This window comes from Homarus americanus, unplaced genomic scaffold, assembly GCF_018991925.1.
Source record: "Homarus americanus isolate GMGI-L3 unplaced genomic scaffold, GMGI_Hamer_2.0 scaffold45562, whole genome shotgun sequence".
Classification (NCBI taxonomy): Eukaryota; Metazoa; Arthropoda; class Malacostraca; order Decapoda; family Nephropidae; genus Homarus; species Homarus americanus.
The window spans coordinates 4747553-4764999 of NW_024744839.1; positions in this window are offsets into that span (position 1 = coordinate 4747553).

Here is a 17447-nt window from a genome sequence, read left to right on the forward strand (position 1 = left end):
CTCTCTCTCTCTCTCATTAAGTAAGAGCCGACCACCTCACCCCTTGCTCCTCCCTTCCATCCTTCCCTCAAGCAGCAGGTAGGTCGATAAGGGTGTTCCCAGAAGAGATTTAAGAAATAGTTGGATATCTAAGAAGAAATTTGTCACCGTAAATTAGGCTTTGTTCGGTGCCATTAAAAAGATTGAAAAATGGGGGGGGAGGGAGAGGGAGGAAGGGGAGGATTAGGATGCCTTTCTCAAAATGACAAATGTCTCTTGTAAAAGGATTCTGATGTGTTTTTTTTTATTATGGAGGATAAAAGATGAGAGTCGCCTAACTAAACAGATTTATGATGGCTGTAGAACTCTCCTGGAGGTTATGGGGTGGGGTTGGGTAGGGAAGGGTAGGGGTGGGAGGGATGGGGTGGGGTGGGGGTGGGGTTGGGTAGGGAGGGGTGGTGTTGGGTGGGATGGGTGGGGTGGGGTGGTTAAAAAAATTATAGGCTTGGAAATTTATATGTTGTGTGGTGTATAGGATTGAAGAGTAAAGTGATGAGAGTTTGTATACGTGATTTGTGATGAGTGAAGTTATTGAATGAGTTGTGTTATTTTTCCTATTGTTGTTATTTGTTTGATTTTGATTTGTATTTGTGTTATTGTGATATTATTATTGTTGTTGTTGTTTTTGTTGTGTTTGTTATTTGAAAAAAATATACAATGATAAGGAGAATAATGTTACATGATTTGTTTCAAGCGATCTTATTTAGAGAGGAATACATAATTTGTTTCAAGGATCATTAAGGAGGAATAAGATTTGTTTCAGGCGATCTTATTAAGCGGAGGAATACATAATTTGTTTCCAGGCGATCTTATTGGGCGGAGGAATACATGATTTGTTTCTACGATCTATTAAGTGAGGAATACATAATTTGTTTCAGGCGATCTTATTGCGGAGGAATACATAAATTTGTTTCAGGCGATCTTATTGGCGGAGGAATACATGATTTGTTTCAGGCGATCTTATTGGTCGGAGGAATACATATTTGTTTCAGGCGATTATTGGGCGGAGGAATACATGATTTGTTTCAGGCGATCTTATTGGTCGGAGGAATACATAATTTGTTTCAGGCGATCTTATTAGGCGGAGGAATACATGATTTGTTTCAGGCGATCTTATTGCGGAGGAATACATGATTTGTTTCAGGCGATCTTATTAAGGAGGAATACATAATTTGTTTCAAGCGATCTTATTGGGCGGAGGAATACATGATTTGTTTCAGGGGATCTTATTGGGCGGAGGAATACATGATTTGTTTCAGGCGATCTTATTGGGCGGAGGAATACATGATTTGCTTCAGGCGATCTTATTGGGCGGAGGAATACATGATTTGTTTCAAGCAGTCTTCCTGGGCGGAGGAACACATGATCTTATTGGTGCTTATGTTCACTAGATCTAAATTCAAACTTCCGTCAGCCATAACCATTGTCTCTTACTACTCAGCAACAGACAGATCTCTCAAGCTAACCACACTAGATCATGTTACTCTCCGCCTCAGGGATGTTGACAGTCTAGAGTCTAAGTCTCAGCCTCGGTGTACACATGTGTTAAGTTACCTCATGTGGGGAAATGACTGTTGTACTAGTTATTAAAATATTGTGAAGGGGAAGTATCTCAGAGTGTTATTATTTCTTGTATAAATTACCGAATTGTCTTTTCACAACAGCAATATTGATTCGTTACACAGACCTGGTATAATAAACTCCACTTATATCGTCCTGTGGTGGTGTTATTATACTGTTGGCAGCGTCACTTTAATGTTGGTGTATTTAAAAATTACTCCTGGTTATTTACATATAGTGATGTACCTCATTCTACATCATCGTCACCAGGTAATACAGTATATACAGAGATAAATCATCACCTACATCGTAATAAGATCAGGTTCTCAAATCAAGGCATCATTAGTGTAATTTACCCTAAACATTTATATTACTGGTAGCCTGTTACTTATTTTGGAGTATGTCACTTAACTGTTAAACTAATATTTATTGAACATATTGTGGCGTTTATAATACCAGTAATAATAATAATAATAATAATAATAATAATAATAATAATAATAATAATAATAATAATAATAATAATAATAATGGGATAAAAGTAGTATAAATGAAGAGTTGTGGCGGCCGATAATAGTAATAATAATAATGACACTAGTATTAATAGCAATACTAATAAGAAAAAAAATGATAGTTATTTCTTCCGATTATGATTTTTTTTTTTTGAGGGGGGACTAATATTGACGACTAACCCGCCTCATCAGTAATTAACAGAGAGAGAGAGAGAGAGCTACCTCAAACACAGACCAACAGGCAGACAATGATAAAAGTGTACATTCGAAAACTGCTCCTCTTCTCCCTCCACTAAAACACACACACACACACACACGGGAATAAACAGGAGATATAAGTTAGCTGTCGAAAATTCAGCTATTTCTTCCTCAAGGATTTTAGCATCTTTTATTAGCTGTGAAGACCCAGCGGCTGTGGTTAGCAATTTAAATAGGTAGAACTAGAGAGGGGAAACGGCGGTGGTAGATGCATATGTTATTGTGTTTTTTGTTTTGTTTTAGTGGTTCGTGTTTATTTTGTATTCCCTTTCTATTGGTGGTTCATTGTGGTTCATGGTGATGTGTGTTGATTTGGTTGGTGGTTCATTGTGGCTCATGGTGATAGTGTTGATCTGGTTGGTGGTTCATTGTGGCTCATGGTGATGTGTGTTGATTTGGTTGGTGGTTCATTGTGGTTCATGGTGATGTGTTGATTTGGTTGGTGGTTCACTGTAATCTATATTGATTTTGTCGTGCTCTATGTTGATTCACATTAGTGGTTCATTGTGGTTCGTAGCTATTTCCTTGTGCTTCGTGTTGGTGTCGTAGTTTTTGCACTTCACTTCTACGGAGATTCGTAATATATAGACAATATTTTGCATTACCTTTGACACCATCTCACTATAAATCAACATTCCATCAGATTACTTCGACAGACTTGCAGATATCACACCGACAGATCACCAAAATACACAGTTATGTTAAATAATCCAGGACAATCAGACTCATAACATCAACAGCGTCATATATTTAATCCAAGAAGGTAGGTAACATAGTAGCATCAAGTTGAAGGACTTGGTACATGGGTGTCTTACGGTATTCGAACCCATAAAGCTTTCAAACAGTCTTCTTAGCAGTACGGCATTCCATTTTCTATCATGTTACCGTGTATATATTGTAACGTTATCAGTGTTATTATTATTTGCTCTATTGACACACATTTCTATAATATATCTGTACACAAACTTTGTCTAACTGTTATGAAGCGTGTTTCGAGTATTGCTTCAATGATGTTCTTTTTATGAAACAGATTCGAATGATACTTAATTGTTTCGAGTTTTGAACTGTGCTCAAAATAAACTGAAAAGTAGTGGGAGTAGAGTGCAAAAAGGTGAAGTAGTGAGTTGTTGTGGTTCATAGTGATTCATGTTGATTTTGTCTTGTTTTGTAGTCAAGTGATTTATTGTGATTCGTATTTTGTTGAGCTTCGTATTGGATTCGTTAAAGTGGTTCAGGATGATTCTTGTTCATCTTTTTTCGTGTTTCGTATCGGTTCATGTTTGTTGTTCATTGTGGTTCAAAAGGTTTCTCATATTCACTGTTAGTAATTTACTGTGGTTCAATATCCTGTAATGGTGTTGGTTCTAATTGACTCCCAGCTCTTCATATTGGTTCTCATGGATTCATGGTGGCTTTCAGTGGTTCATTATCGTTCATAGTTGTTTAATATGATTCATGGTGTTTCATTTTGGTTCGTTTTGGTCCTTACAGATGTAAGTGACCAATAAGTGGTTTAAACGCTTCACGGTGGTTCATAATGCTTCATATAGAGGCCTTATTGGTTCATTGGGGTTCTTAGTAATTGACAGTAATTGGTCGGGATTATTCTTTATTCAGAGCGTTCCTAATCAACGTAGTAGATTATTATCCAAACGAGAGAGAGAGTGTGTGTGTGTGTATTTCGCCCCTATTACCAGAAGTATAGTTATTATTATTATTATTATTATTATTATTATTATTATTATTATTATTATTATTATTATTGTATAAATTGAAAGCAGAAAATCGACGAATGAAACACTGACGCAAAAAGAACAAATAACACTAATAACAAACCAAATATGAAAGAAAGTAACAAACGAGAGAAAAGGTTACACAATGCAGTCATTAAAAAAAATGTGGGGCATTTAACCTCATCAAGGAATTAGCGTTGGCCAGAAAGAAATGAATATGACATTATCCTTCTTTTATTGTCCGTGTGTGAACTATATCATTCCTAGGTTGGCTGTGTAAATGTGCTTTGTTTTATCATTCTGAAGTTAATTGGAACGTTTAATGACTGTTGTGTGTTGGCGACTAATGACCATTCTTCGTCCTTTTTTATTTTTATTTCTATTTTATTTATTTTTTTACTTCTGGGGAAATGCACCAATGTTTCCTGAGATGTTATGTGCATGGTCCTAAATAAATAAGAAAATGGAACCGACAATGCAGAGAACCTAACCTAACGTAACCGGAGATACACTGCACTTGCACGTCCTCCCAACTAGTCAAGGATGAACTCATGAAGACGGTCTTGATCCACCACAAGCACAGATAACTCACCATACGATATCGAACAGCTCGAACACGACGCCATAATTACGCAGTTGAAAGACATGTTAAGAGATTCAAATCCAAATTTATGATTCTCATCCTGTAAACATAGAAGTTCTGAAACCATCTGTACGAAAAATAAAGAACAATAGAAGGGGTTTACGCAGCCATAAATTTTAAAAACAAGTAAGTGAAGGTTATTCAATTGAAAACAAAAGACTGTCAAGGTAATATTTACGGTATTCAAACCCCATGAGAGATCCACAGTCGTTTTCTATGTTGACAAATACTGGAACCACAACGTTATAGTTTAATAGCAAATGAGAACAATGGGCGCAGCAGGAGAATATTTAAGGATATATTTCATTTTTCTGCCTACAAAGCAAGTACAGGTAGAGACATGCAATTACTGCCACATGATCACTGTTCATGTTTTTACCCCGTAATTTACTCCTCCTTTCATGCCCAACCAACTACAGGTGGTCAATGATTGAAGGGTAAAGTGAAACGAAGCAAATAAAAAATATACTACAAATTAAAGGAACAAGTTGTATCGTTTTTATTACTTACTATCATCCAAACAACATCTCTGGAACAAAAAAAATAACCAATTCTATAAACTGTTTCTGGTGATAACTGCTCCCTCCAACTATTAACAAAATTTTATGTCTCACTATACATTAGAGTTTCCGCTAAAACTTCCTCTATTTTTCTTTCTTTTTATTCGGCTACATTTCAGACTTCACCTCAGTAGCGTCCTTAGGTTCATCATCCTTAGAGTGGCGGCCTGGGAAATGGAGTTAAACCACAGTCGTGAATAGAAACCCGTGGGAGATGGGATTAGTGGACAGGCGCATTATCAAGGAGCAGCGATACACCTCTAGTCACTATCATTAACTGTTGTTTCTACTGGATGACCTCGCTTAGCTACAACACACCAAGATCATAAGCATTGGTGATTATTGTTTTATGCAACAGGTAGTCGATCAACAGAGTCCATTGAATAGCATCCAAGAAAATCAAGGCAGAGGGTTGACTTGTGAACTTCTTGGTGGCCAGAGTATTCAGGTGGTTTCATCCTTTGACTCGTGGGTCCCAGTGATTAATCCAGGTCTTATCTTCTGTTACCGGACCAGAAAGTGATAACCAGGCATTCAACTTTGTTTCCGAAAAATTGGTACTCTGCCATATTGCTTTACCTGTGTGTGTGTGTGTGTGACAGAAATTCACAATGAACGTACGGACATTGTCAATAAGATTCATAGTAAAATGTAAACACGAACTCCGAGGTGTCGACAGTATTAAAGTCACCTTCAGGGAGGGAACTGCCACACTGTACTTTACGAGTGAAAAATATTTTATACATGTCATCTCGTGAGGACAAAGCCTACTTAACCTTCCACCCGAGTCCAGGCGATAAATATTAAAGGTTACCGTCGTCAAACCTAACCTTATTTCACCTAACTTTACGTTGTCTTAGTTGGTGTTGCGGTGTATACAAAGAATTAATGTATTTTTCACGTAGTTTGAAAATTCTATATTGAAACGAGCATTACATCTTTACACAGATTGCAACACCAACCCAAGTAGAACTTTTACACACACACACACACACACACACACACACACATATATATATATATATATATATATATATATATATATATATATATATATATATATATATATATATATATATATATATATATATATATATATATATATATATATATATATACGCGCATGCATATGTATGTGTTACTCTCCATTACGTCTCCTCCTAAGCACAAGAGCAGCAAATAAAAATGCTAAGTTGAGTGCCGAGAGAGGAGAGAAAAAAAAAGATATATATTCTTTACACAGGAAACGTCCGAGAAGAGTTGTTTATATATGTAAATCTGGCGCCGCCCAGAAAAGCTGACGGTTTGGGACAACAGATAAATGTGGGACTGCCTTACACTCTGATCCGAACTACAATATTATCCGGACCCACACTATTATCCCGACTAGCACTATTATCCGGACCCACACTATTATCCGGACCCACACTATTATCCGGACCCACACTATTATCCTGACCCACACCATTATCCGACCTTACACCTAATCCGGACCTGCACTATTATTCGGACCTACACTATTATCCGGCCTTGTACCCTGGTCCAAACCTAGACCCTTTTATCCGGATCTAGTCCCAGATCCGGACTTTAACTTAACCCAACCTAACCCAGTTTATCCATGACAACATAGTCTGTCCATGAAATAACCCATCCTAACTACACCTATTCATAACTTAACCTAACCTATCCATGACTTTAACCTAACCTAACCTAAACAAACGAACCCATTGTCAAGTCCTCTTTCATTAGTCTATTTAATTTTAATATAACCAAACCCGTGGTATTAGTTTCGCGCTCTGCAGAAAATGTTGGCCCAGGAGACAAACAGATTATATTGTGACAGTGGGTTCCATAAGCCAGAAGGTCCTTTTGGAGTAGTGAGGATACACCACACGGAATATTAAACCCCCAGTACACAGGAGGTGAGGGTAAGCAAATTGTCCGGCACTGCAATCGACCCACCTTCATTTTCCCCAACTGTAAAGTCAGGATCTAATGGATATCTCCCGCTCTCGAACCAGTGAACCTAAGGACGGTAAATCAGCTCTCTACCCACACAGCCACCGCAACCCCATGTATTATAAACACACATAAAATAAAATCCCAAAGACATTAAAATTTGTGGAAAATGGTGAAACTGTGTAAAGGAGAGTCGTCTTGTTTAGAGAGTCAGTGATGAAATATTGATAGGGTAGAGTCAGGTATATATATGCCAGATAGCGCCTTCGTGACTCTTCATAACAACGTTGACATCTGTATTGGCGTTTACAAAGGCAAATATAAAGGTGAAAGGGTGAGATTGAGGGAGATTTGGGAAGGTTTGTTAGAGGGGGTTATGGGAGACAGATAGTGTGTGTGTGGGGGTTGTGGAGTGTGTGTGTGTGTGTGTGAGGGGGGTTGTGGAGAGTGTGTGTGTGTGGGTTGTGAGATGGGTGTGTGTGTGTCTGTGGGGTTGTGAGAGTGTGTGTGTGTGTGGGGGGCGTGGAGAGAGTGTGTGTGTGTGTTGGGGGTTGTGAGAGTGTGTGTGTGTGGGGGCTGTGAGAGTGTGTGTGTGTGGGGGTTGTGAGAGTGTGTGGGGGCTGTGAGGGTGAGAGTGTGTGGGGGAGGTTGTGAGAGTGTGTGTGTGTGTGTGTGACGGGGGTTGTGAGAGAGTGTGTGTCTGTGAGGGGGGTGAGAGAGTGTGTGTGTGGAGGGAGGGTTGTGAGAGAGTGTGTGTGTGTGTGTGTGTGTGTGGGAGGGGGGGGTTGTGGAGAGTGTGTGTGTGTGTGTGTGGGGGTTGTGAGGCTGGGAGAGAGTGTGTGTGTGGGGGTTGTGAGAGTGTGTGTGTGTGTGTGAGGGGGTTGTGAGAGAGTGTGTGAGGTGTGGTGCTGGGGAGAGTGTGTGTGTGTGTGTGAGGGGGTGTGTGTGTGAGAGAGTGTGTGTGTGTGGGGGCAGAGAGTGTGTGTGTGTGAGGGGGGCTGTGAGAGAGTGTGTGTGTGTGTGTGTGTGTGTGTGGGGGGGAGATTAGGGAGGTGTGTGTGTGTGGGGGTTGTGAGTGTGTGTGTGTGTGTGTGTGTGGGGGGGTTGTGAGAGTGTGTGTGTGTGGGGGTTGTGAGAGTGTGTGTGTGTGTGGGGGGGGGCTGTGTGTGAGTGTGTGTGGGGGTTGTGAGAGTGTGTGTGTGTGTGTGTGAGGGGGGGTTGTGGAGAGAGTGTGTGTGGGGCAGAGAGCTTGTGTGTGTGTGGGGTTGGAAGTGAGAGGTGTGTGTGTGTGGGGGTTGGGGAGAGTGTGTGTGTGTGGGGGGTGGGGAGAGAGTGTGTGTGTGTGTGGGGGTTGGGAGAGTGTGTGTGTGGGGGCAGAGGGTGTGTGTGTGGGAGTGTGAGTGTGTGTGGGGGGCTGTGAGAGTGTGTGTGTGTGTGTCTGTGTGTGTGTATGTGTGTGTGTGTGGGAGGGGGTGGTTGTGAGAGTGTGTGTGAGTGTGTGTGTGTGTGTGAGAGTGTAATTATTCTGAGAGGGTGAAACAGAGGATGTGCAGCTTTGACAGGAATCGTGTAATCGTCGTATGAAAGAGCGAGTGAAAGAGTAAGGGAGAGAAGTAGAGTGTGAGTGCTGGATAGAGGAAGGGAATGTGAGTGTTTGACTGAGAGGGAGAGACTGAGTTTGTGTGGCTGTGAGAGGGAGAGATAGAATGTGTGTGTGTGTGTGGCTGTGAGAGGGAGAGATAGAATGTGTGTGGCTGTGAGAGGGAGAGAGGGGGGTGTGTGTGTGTGGCTGTGGAGAGGGAGAGAGTGTGTGTCCGAGGAGGGAGAGAGTGTGTGTGTGTGTGAAGTGGAGATGAGTGTGTGCGTGGCTGTGAGAGGGAGTGTGTGTGTGTGTGTGTGTGTGTGTGTGTGTGTGTGTGTGTGGCAGCGCTGTGAGAGGGAGAGTAACTGTGACTCAGTAGAAGGAGAGAGGGGGAGAGGGACATTGTCATTGTGAGAGGCAGGGAGATGGTTGACCTGCCTCTGGCCCAGAGTAACCAGACTGACGGTGAAGGAGATAGACAGATTGATGAAATAGACATTGATAGATGGACAGACAGAAACAGTTAATTTCGGTGTTATGTTTTATACAATTATTGATGTGGTTTTTTTTTCGTTCTCTGTGGCTCATGTATATGTATGTATGTATGTATGTATGTATGTATGTATGTATGTATGTATGTATGTATGTATGTATGTATGTATGTATGTATGTATGTATGTATGTATGTATGTATGTATGTGTATGTATGTACTGTATGTATGTTTGTATGAGGACCTCCTCTACATCACACTGCTTAGTTAGTTTCCTGGATTTTTTGCACAAAAACCTGGAGAAACTTTAAACATCACTGGCCGTTGCCCTTATTGACTTCAGGAAGGCGTTTAACCTTGTTGATCACTGCATTGTTATCAACAAGGCCATTGCACTAGGGCTGCCCACCAACCTGGTCTCATTGCTCACTGATTTCCTGAGTGAGCTACGTCAGGCAGTGAGGTACCTGGGGTTTGTCTCCACATTCCAACACCTCACCTGCGGTGTTCCCCAGGGGACCAAGATGGGACCACTGTGCTTTCTAATCCTGATCAACGACGCTCTATCGGACACTCCTCACAGGTGGAAGTACGTTGATGACTGCACTGTAGGGGTTACAGTGGACAACACCGCACCAGACTACTCATCACTACAAGGCACCCTGGACAGGCTACAGGCATGGACTACGGAGAACAAGGTCATCATCAATCACGCCAAAACCGTAGTCATGCACATCAATACCGCCACCACTCCAGTGCAAGCTCCAGCAGTCACAGTGGGTGCTCATCCTCTCCAGTTAGTGCAGTCTGCCAAACTCCTGGGGATAACTATAGACCACAAACTGGACTGGAAGGCCCATGTAAACAACACAATTAAGGCAGCCTCCTACCGACTCTACATGCTACGACGACTCAGGTCACTTGGGGCACCCATGCCAGAGCTCAGGACTATCTACAACGCATTTATTCTCCCCAAATTAACGTATGCGTCACCAGCCTGGTCGTCTTCTCTCAACTCAACCCAACAACCTCGGCTAGAGAAGGTACAGAAAAGGGCCTGCAGAATTATGCTCGGCGCAGACTACTCCGGCTACATCAACGCTCTCTCCACCCTGGAAATGCCATCCCTCAGTGACTTCCACCACTAAGCACTAGCAGGATTTGGCAATCGGTTACTGCACCATCCTCGTCATCGCCACCTTCTGCCTCCAGCAGTCCCCCGCCCACCTCACGCAGTTCGCCACTGCAACAAAATTCAGTCCATAGATCCCGCACCGATAGATACGAGAACAGGACCATCCCATCCATTGTTAAAATAATAAACAGCTCCTGATTCATGTACTGTACAGCCTGTAAATGTATTGAATGTATATTATTATGTCTAAATCACATGTAAGCTTGTATATTTTCAGCCACCGGCTGCAACTATTAATAAACCGTTTATTATTATTATTATTATTATTATTATTATTATTATTATTATTATTATTATTATTATTATTATTATTATTATTATTATTATTATTACACACCATCCTTGAACACCGAAGGGTCAAGGTCTATTCAGGCACTGCTCCTGCTGAGCAGCAGCCCCCTTGGCCATGTCGGTCCATTTCTTAAGTGTCTCTCCCCGACCCATCCTCACCACCGGGATATCAACATAATCAAAAGTGACAACTTCGTTTTGGAAAGAAGTGGGATTAGTTTTAAACAGTGATGAACAGTGTTTAGGCCAGTGAATTCAGCACTAGATAGTACCAGTGACAGCCGCGACCCACCAGTGAGATAAGCACCCCTGGGAACCATCCTCTGACCAGACGGTGTTAATCCGTCCACCTTGGGAACAACAGTGGGCCGGCTATGCACCTGACTACGAGATAACACAACTCCACTTAGCAGAGAATGAGGTACTGTGACACTACCGGTGTCCCCATGACCACGTGAGGTCCTTCATATCAACACCCGGGGACGAGTTACTGTACCACGTGAACACCACACCGCCCAGTGTCTCCATGACCACATGAGGTCCTTCATATCAGCACCCGAGGATGAGTTACTACACCACGTGAACACCACACCACATGGTGTGTCAATGACCAGCCCAGGCCCGGGCCATCAACTGTAAACTATAATAATTTGTATGTTTAATTTATGTTCCTTCTTCTTTCAGTAATGAAAGCTTTTGTTAAACGACCCACCCACCTCATGTCTTTGTATGTAATAAGTCATTTTTGTCCAAAGTATATTTTCAACCTTCGGGCTGCAGAACTTTTTCAATAAACCGTTAATTATTATTATTATTATTATTATTATTATTATTATTATTATTATTATTATTATTATTATTATTATTATTATTATTATTATTATTATTATACACACAACACCCACACGTTGATACACCTTCATTAATACCACATGTCATCACAAAATACAGGCAGCCGTGTATTGCCCACCTCTCCCCCTTACACACCGTATATAACTTGCCTCTGTCAATATATTTGTTTCCTCAACCTATTGGAAAGAAAAAAATATATATATACAGCGGCGAGCGTTGTGTTTGTAAACTTACTCACATACACTGCTGGCACCTGTTGGCTCATGCAACAATTCTATACATTTTCCATGTCGGTGGCGGGTTGTTGAAGTCTTTTGCAACGTATATATCCAATACACTTTTGAAAGTTGCAGGAGGATGAATTCTGCCTCCAACCGTCGATACTCTGTTGGTTTGGTAGTTCTGTTGTCCCTCACTATCACTTGTTTTTTTGTTTTTTTGTTTTGTTTTCTACTCTATCACTTCCTCACTTAACTCTTTAGTCAACGAGGTTTTTTTTTATTTTTTGGTGTTTTTATGTAACTATTTTTATTTTATTTATTTTATTTATTTTTACCTCGTTTATATATATAGTTTTGTTTATATCTACACTAATTACTTATCATAGTTGCGTTATTTTATTTTGTTGTCATATAAAATGGTGTTTATTTTTTTGTTTCCTTTCTTTCCTTTTTCATCTCTTTCTTCTCCTCCTCCTCCTTATTCCTTTTCCTCTTCCTCTTACATTAATATTTACCGTCCGTTACTCCATAGTCATTACTTACCTTAATCTCTTCTGCCCATCTTCCTCCTTCCTCCATTCTTCTTCCTCCGTTCTCCATTCTTCTTCCTCCGTTCTCCATTCTTCTTCCTCCGTTCTCCATTCTTCTTCCTCCGTTCTCCATTATTCTTCCTCCGTTCTCCATTTTTCTTCCTCCTTCCTCCATTCTTCTTCCTCCGTTCTCCATTCTTCTTCCTCCGTTCTCCATTCTTCTTCCTCCGTTCTCCATTCTTCTTCCTCCGTTCTCCATTATTCTTCCTTCATCCTTCTCCCTCCGCTTTTCTTCCTTTTCTCTTATTCTCATGTTTGTATTTTATTGCTTATTTCACCTGATGATACAGCACCCTAACCTCACGTAACCTAACCAAACCTAACCTAACCTAACCTAACCTAACCTAACCCAACCCAACCCAACCCAACCTTCACCACAAACTTCCTGAAATTAAAAACAGAACACAAACATTGTATTAGCGTAAGCCGTAAGGTAACACGTTTTGAACTGGTACAGAACATGTTTAGTTTTCACTTTGTTGCCAACCCCATCTGGCTTGGTTAAATTATTATATTATATTAAACTGATCTTTTTTGTATCGTATCATAACCATTTAATGTAGTTTAATATGAGGTTCAACTTATTGCTGCAAGAAACCGATTAATTTATATATATATATTCAATGTGGTTTTTTCTTGTTTAACTCCTCCAGCACTTCAGTCTCTGTGATGCAGTGTAGCCAGAAACTGTCTTCTCCCCTCTAAAGTGCGGTATAGCCAGAATCTATCTCTTAAAATCTACGATACATTATAGCCAGAATCTAGGCTTTAATATCTATGATGCAGTGTAGCCAAATCAAGCCTCTATTCAATTATGCAGTGTTGCCAGAATCAAGAGTAAACACAGTCTCACCCATCATTCACTGTCATACCCATAACCAATGTGTTGTTTTGTTGTGCCGTCTCTCTCAGTCACTTGACACAGCTTGACATCACCTTCAACTCTGCATTTATCCTTGTAACTTATACGTGATGTGGTGTTTTCTGGTCACTTACGTACACTGGTGCTTCTTGGCTCTCTAATGCTTCTGTCTACGTACACTTGGCTGTCTAATGCTTCTATCTACGTACACTTGGCTGTCTAATGCTTCCATCTACGTACACTTGGCTGTCTAATGCTTCCATCTACGTACACTTGGCTGTCTAATGCTTCCATCTACGTACACTTGGCTGTCTAATGCTTCCATCTACGTACACTTGGCTGTCTAATGCCTCTATCTACGTACACTTGGCTGTCTAATGCTTCCATCTACGTACACTTGGCTGTCTAATGCTTCCATCTACGTACACTTGGCTGCCTTAATGCTTCCATCTACGTACACTTGGTTGCCTAATGCTTCCGTCTACGTACACTTGGCTGCTCCACGCTTCCATCTACGTACACTTGGCTGTCTAATGCTTCCATCTACGTACACTTGGCTGTCTAATGCTTCCATCTACGTACACTTGGCTGTCTAATGCTTCCATCTACGTACACTTGGCTGTCTAATGCTTCTATCTACGTACACTTGGCTGTCTAATGCTTCCATCTACGTACACTGTTCCGTCTTGGGTCTTCTACTGCTTGCTCACTGCCTACAACACTCACCACTTGTTATTATTCATTGTATTCTATCTGTTCCTTTATCACTCTATGTTACCACACACTTTTATTTTATTTATTTTTGTTAACTTTTGTATTTTTCTTTTTAACATCCCTGAGTGATTTGTAAACTATTTTTTTTACGTGTCTTTTAGTTTCGTTCTTTGATATGATCTTTACTTTCAAAACCATATATTTTTTTTAATCTCTTTGTACCAGCACTTCTTTCGGTATTAAATTCTGTTTGTTTTGGATTTTGTTTGTATTCTGATTCGTATTGTTTTATCATATTTGTTGTTGTCTGTTTTCTGTTGGTTATTGTTTGTTTTCTGTTTATTATTATTGTCCTGTTTTTTTTTCCTGTTTAGTGTTTATATCTTGTATATTTTTGTTTTTTCCTGTATATTATTGTTTGTTTCTTTTTTATTTTTGTGTTTTTCCTGTTTATTATTATTTCTCGATTTTTTATTGTTTTGTTCTTTATATTTCCTGCTTGTTTTCCGTTTATTTTTCGTTTGTTTCCCGTTTATTTGTTGTTTGTTTCCCGTTCTTTTTTGGGGGGAGGGTTTCCTGTTTATTTTTATTTATTTCCCGTTTATTTTGGTTTGTTTCCCGTTTTTTTTTGTTTCCTGTTTATTTTTATTTGTTTCCTGTTATTATTGTTTACATCCTGCTCTCAAACGCATGATATTAGTCTATGCCCAACATGATTCTCGCTTCCTACAGCGTCTTGAGCCAGGCTTCTCACCTTCCCTCTCTCCTGTACTTTAGAGTCAGTTCCAGCTTCTTACTTGTTTTTCCTAACGAGTCAACGAAGGAGCCAGGCAGAGGAATTAACAGCAGAGGAAAGAGTCAGTTTAATTCTCCTTTACTGAACGTCAGATGCAACACACCGATCGCTTGTAAATTAATCGATAAGACTAGTACTGTATTCATAGGACGAAATTCTTGTATGTGTGTGGGTGTGTGTGTGTGTGTGTGTGTGTCTGTCTGTCTGTCTCTGTCTGTCTCTGTCTGTCTGTCTGTCTGTCGGTCTACGGTACAGAATTAATACCACTCCCTTGCTTCCTGCAGTAAGTAATCACGGACAAGACAAATTTCACCACAACGACAAATAAAAAAAAAATACAACCACAGTGAAACAAAATTGACTAAAAATAAAACATAAACACCGTGTTGATAAAAAAAAACAAAAACTGATATACAAAAAAAAACATTTAGGCTTTGGTTATATATTTTCCAGTTTGGTTGAAATTTAAATATAAAATGTTCAATACAACTCAGCTCTGAACGTTTTCAAAATAAATTCCCCGATTGATAAGAGACGAGACACCCAAATAAACGTTCAGTACCACGGGAGAAATTGTCGGTTGGGTAGTTGACTGATATATATTTTTTTCCCTTTTTTTTTACTCCTGGACTTGAGAACCTTGATATTAATATTGACTTTGTGGAAGTATTATGAAAGATGCAGGAGTTGGGCGAGTGGGGGGAGAGAGGGCTTCTTTTGTACACTTGTGGAGGTGTTGAGGTGGGGTGAGGGGGTGGCGTGGGGTGAGAGAGGATGAGGGGTATGAGGGGGGAGGAGGTAAGGTGAGGAGGTGGAAGAGTGGGGAAGGGGTGGGGAGGACTGGGGGGGTGACGGGGGGTGGTGAATGAGGTGGGAATGAAGAAGGGGGGATTAGTGGAGGGGTTGTTGGCGTTGTATCTTGGTCATCCATCTTTCTCTCTCTCTCTCTCTCTCTCTCTCTCTCTCTCTCTCTCTCTCTCTCTCTCTCTCTCTAAATCTTAACCTTACTGCTTTCTCTCCCATAACAACCTCTCTCTATCACTACTTTCACTTGTGTCACCTTGCTAAATTACTTTCGACGACTTTCTCCGAGTCTCATTCTTGCTTTCGTTTACCAAAGAGAGAGAGAGAGAGAGAGAGAGAGAGAGAGAGAGATTTACCATTAATATATTATCACTTTTAACGAATACTGGAAGGATTTTTTAAGCCTTGAAACGAGAGAGAGCAAAAAAAGGTGTTTAATTCCCCCCCCTCCTATCTCCCGTGACGAGCATCATGGGTGCAAAAAACCACGGCGGCATAATGACTACAAAGGGTATTTTTAATGAGTTACTGCGATGTTGTGGGTCTTCGGGGTGAGACGGAAAAGGATGAGTGAATATTAGTGTTTGTTTTTTCAGTGTGTTTTATAAAGTGTTAAAAGCGTATTTATATATTGTTTATGTATTATCTTAAGGTGTTTATATAAATATTTTTTAATTGTTTACAGGTTGTTTTTAAGACTCGCAGTGTATTTAGGTGTTGATAGACTAACACACACACACACACAGGCCGGACCTCTTCTAATCGGTTGTGCCATTTCAAGAAATATTAAGATCTGTTCAGGTGTCTGGTATAAGACTCTTGTGTCTTGGGGAGCGGGAGACACTTCCATGACAGCACTGGAGAGGTCAAGACACACACAGAGTTGATGATAAACTAAACTATATTAGATCAAGGCAACACAGTACAGGAGAAGTTATCGTCACCACATCACGCCACACCACAGCCACACCACGCCACACCACGCAACACTAGACCACACCACAACCACACCACACCACGCAACACTAGACCATAGCACAGCCACACCACACCACACAACATCCAGGACAAAACTGATTCAGCCGGCTCGCTCCTCCGAAAGCCTTTCAAATATTGCCGCTAACCTAACCTAATACCCAGCCCAGCCCAGCCCAGCCCAGCTCAGCCCAGCCCAGCCCAGCTCAGCCCAGCCCTGCCCTACCCAACCCAACATTATGAAGGAAATCTAACGTAGTCATGCTTACCCTTATTATAATTGATAACTTCATTTGGTCAATTAAAAAAAATATAATAAATAAATAAAAATAAACAACTTGTCTCGCTCCAGGGAAAACTTTTGATTCTTTTTCATGGCGGCAATTTTTTTCCTAAGTTTAAAAAATGGAAACATGCAAGTTACGTGAGACGAATATAAAACTCAGGCTTTTGGGACAAACCTTTGTGTGTGTGTGTGTGTGTGTGTGTGTGTGTGTGTGTGTGTGTGTGTGTGTGTGTGTGTGTGTGTGTGTGTGTGTGTGTGTGTGTGTGTGTGTGTGTGTGTGTGTGTACGCACTGAAGAGAGAGAGAGAGAGAGAGAGAGAGAGAGAGAGAGAGAGAGAGAGACGTCTGACCGCTGATATTCTCCGCCGCTGACAATCACTGTCACCTGACACAACCTCTGATGTGACCCTGACATCAACGTGCACTGATATTCACAGCTCTAGACACTCACAGCTCCTGACACTCACAGCTCCTGACATTCACAGCTCTTGACACTCACAGCTCCAGACACTCACAGCTCCAGAC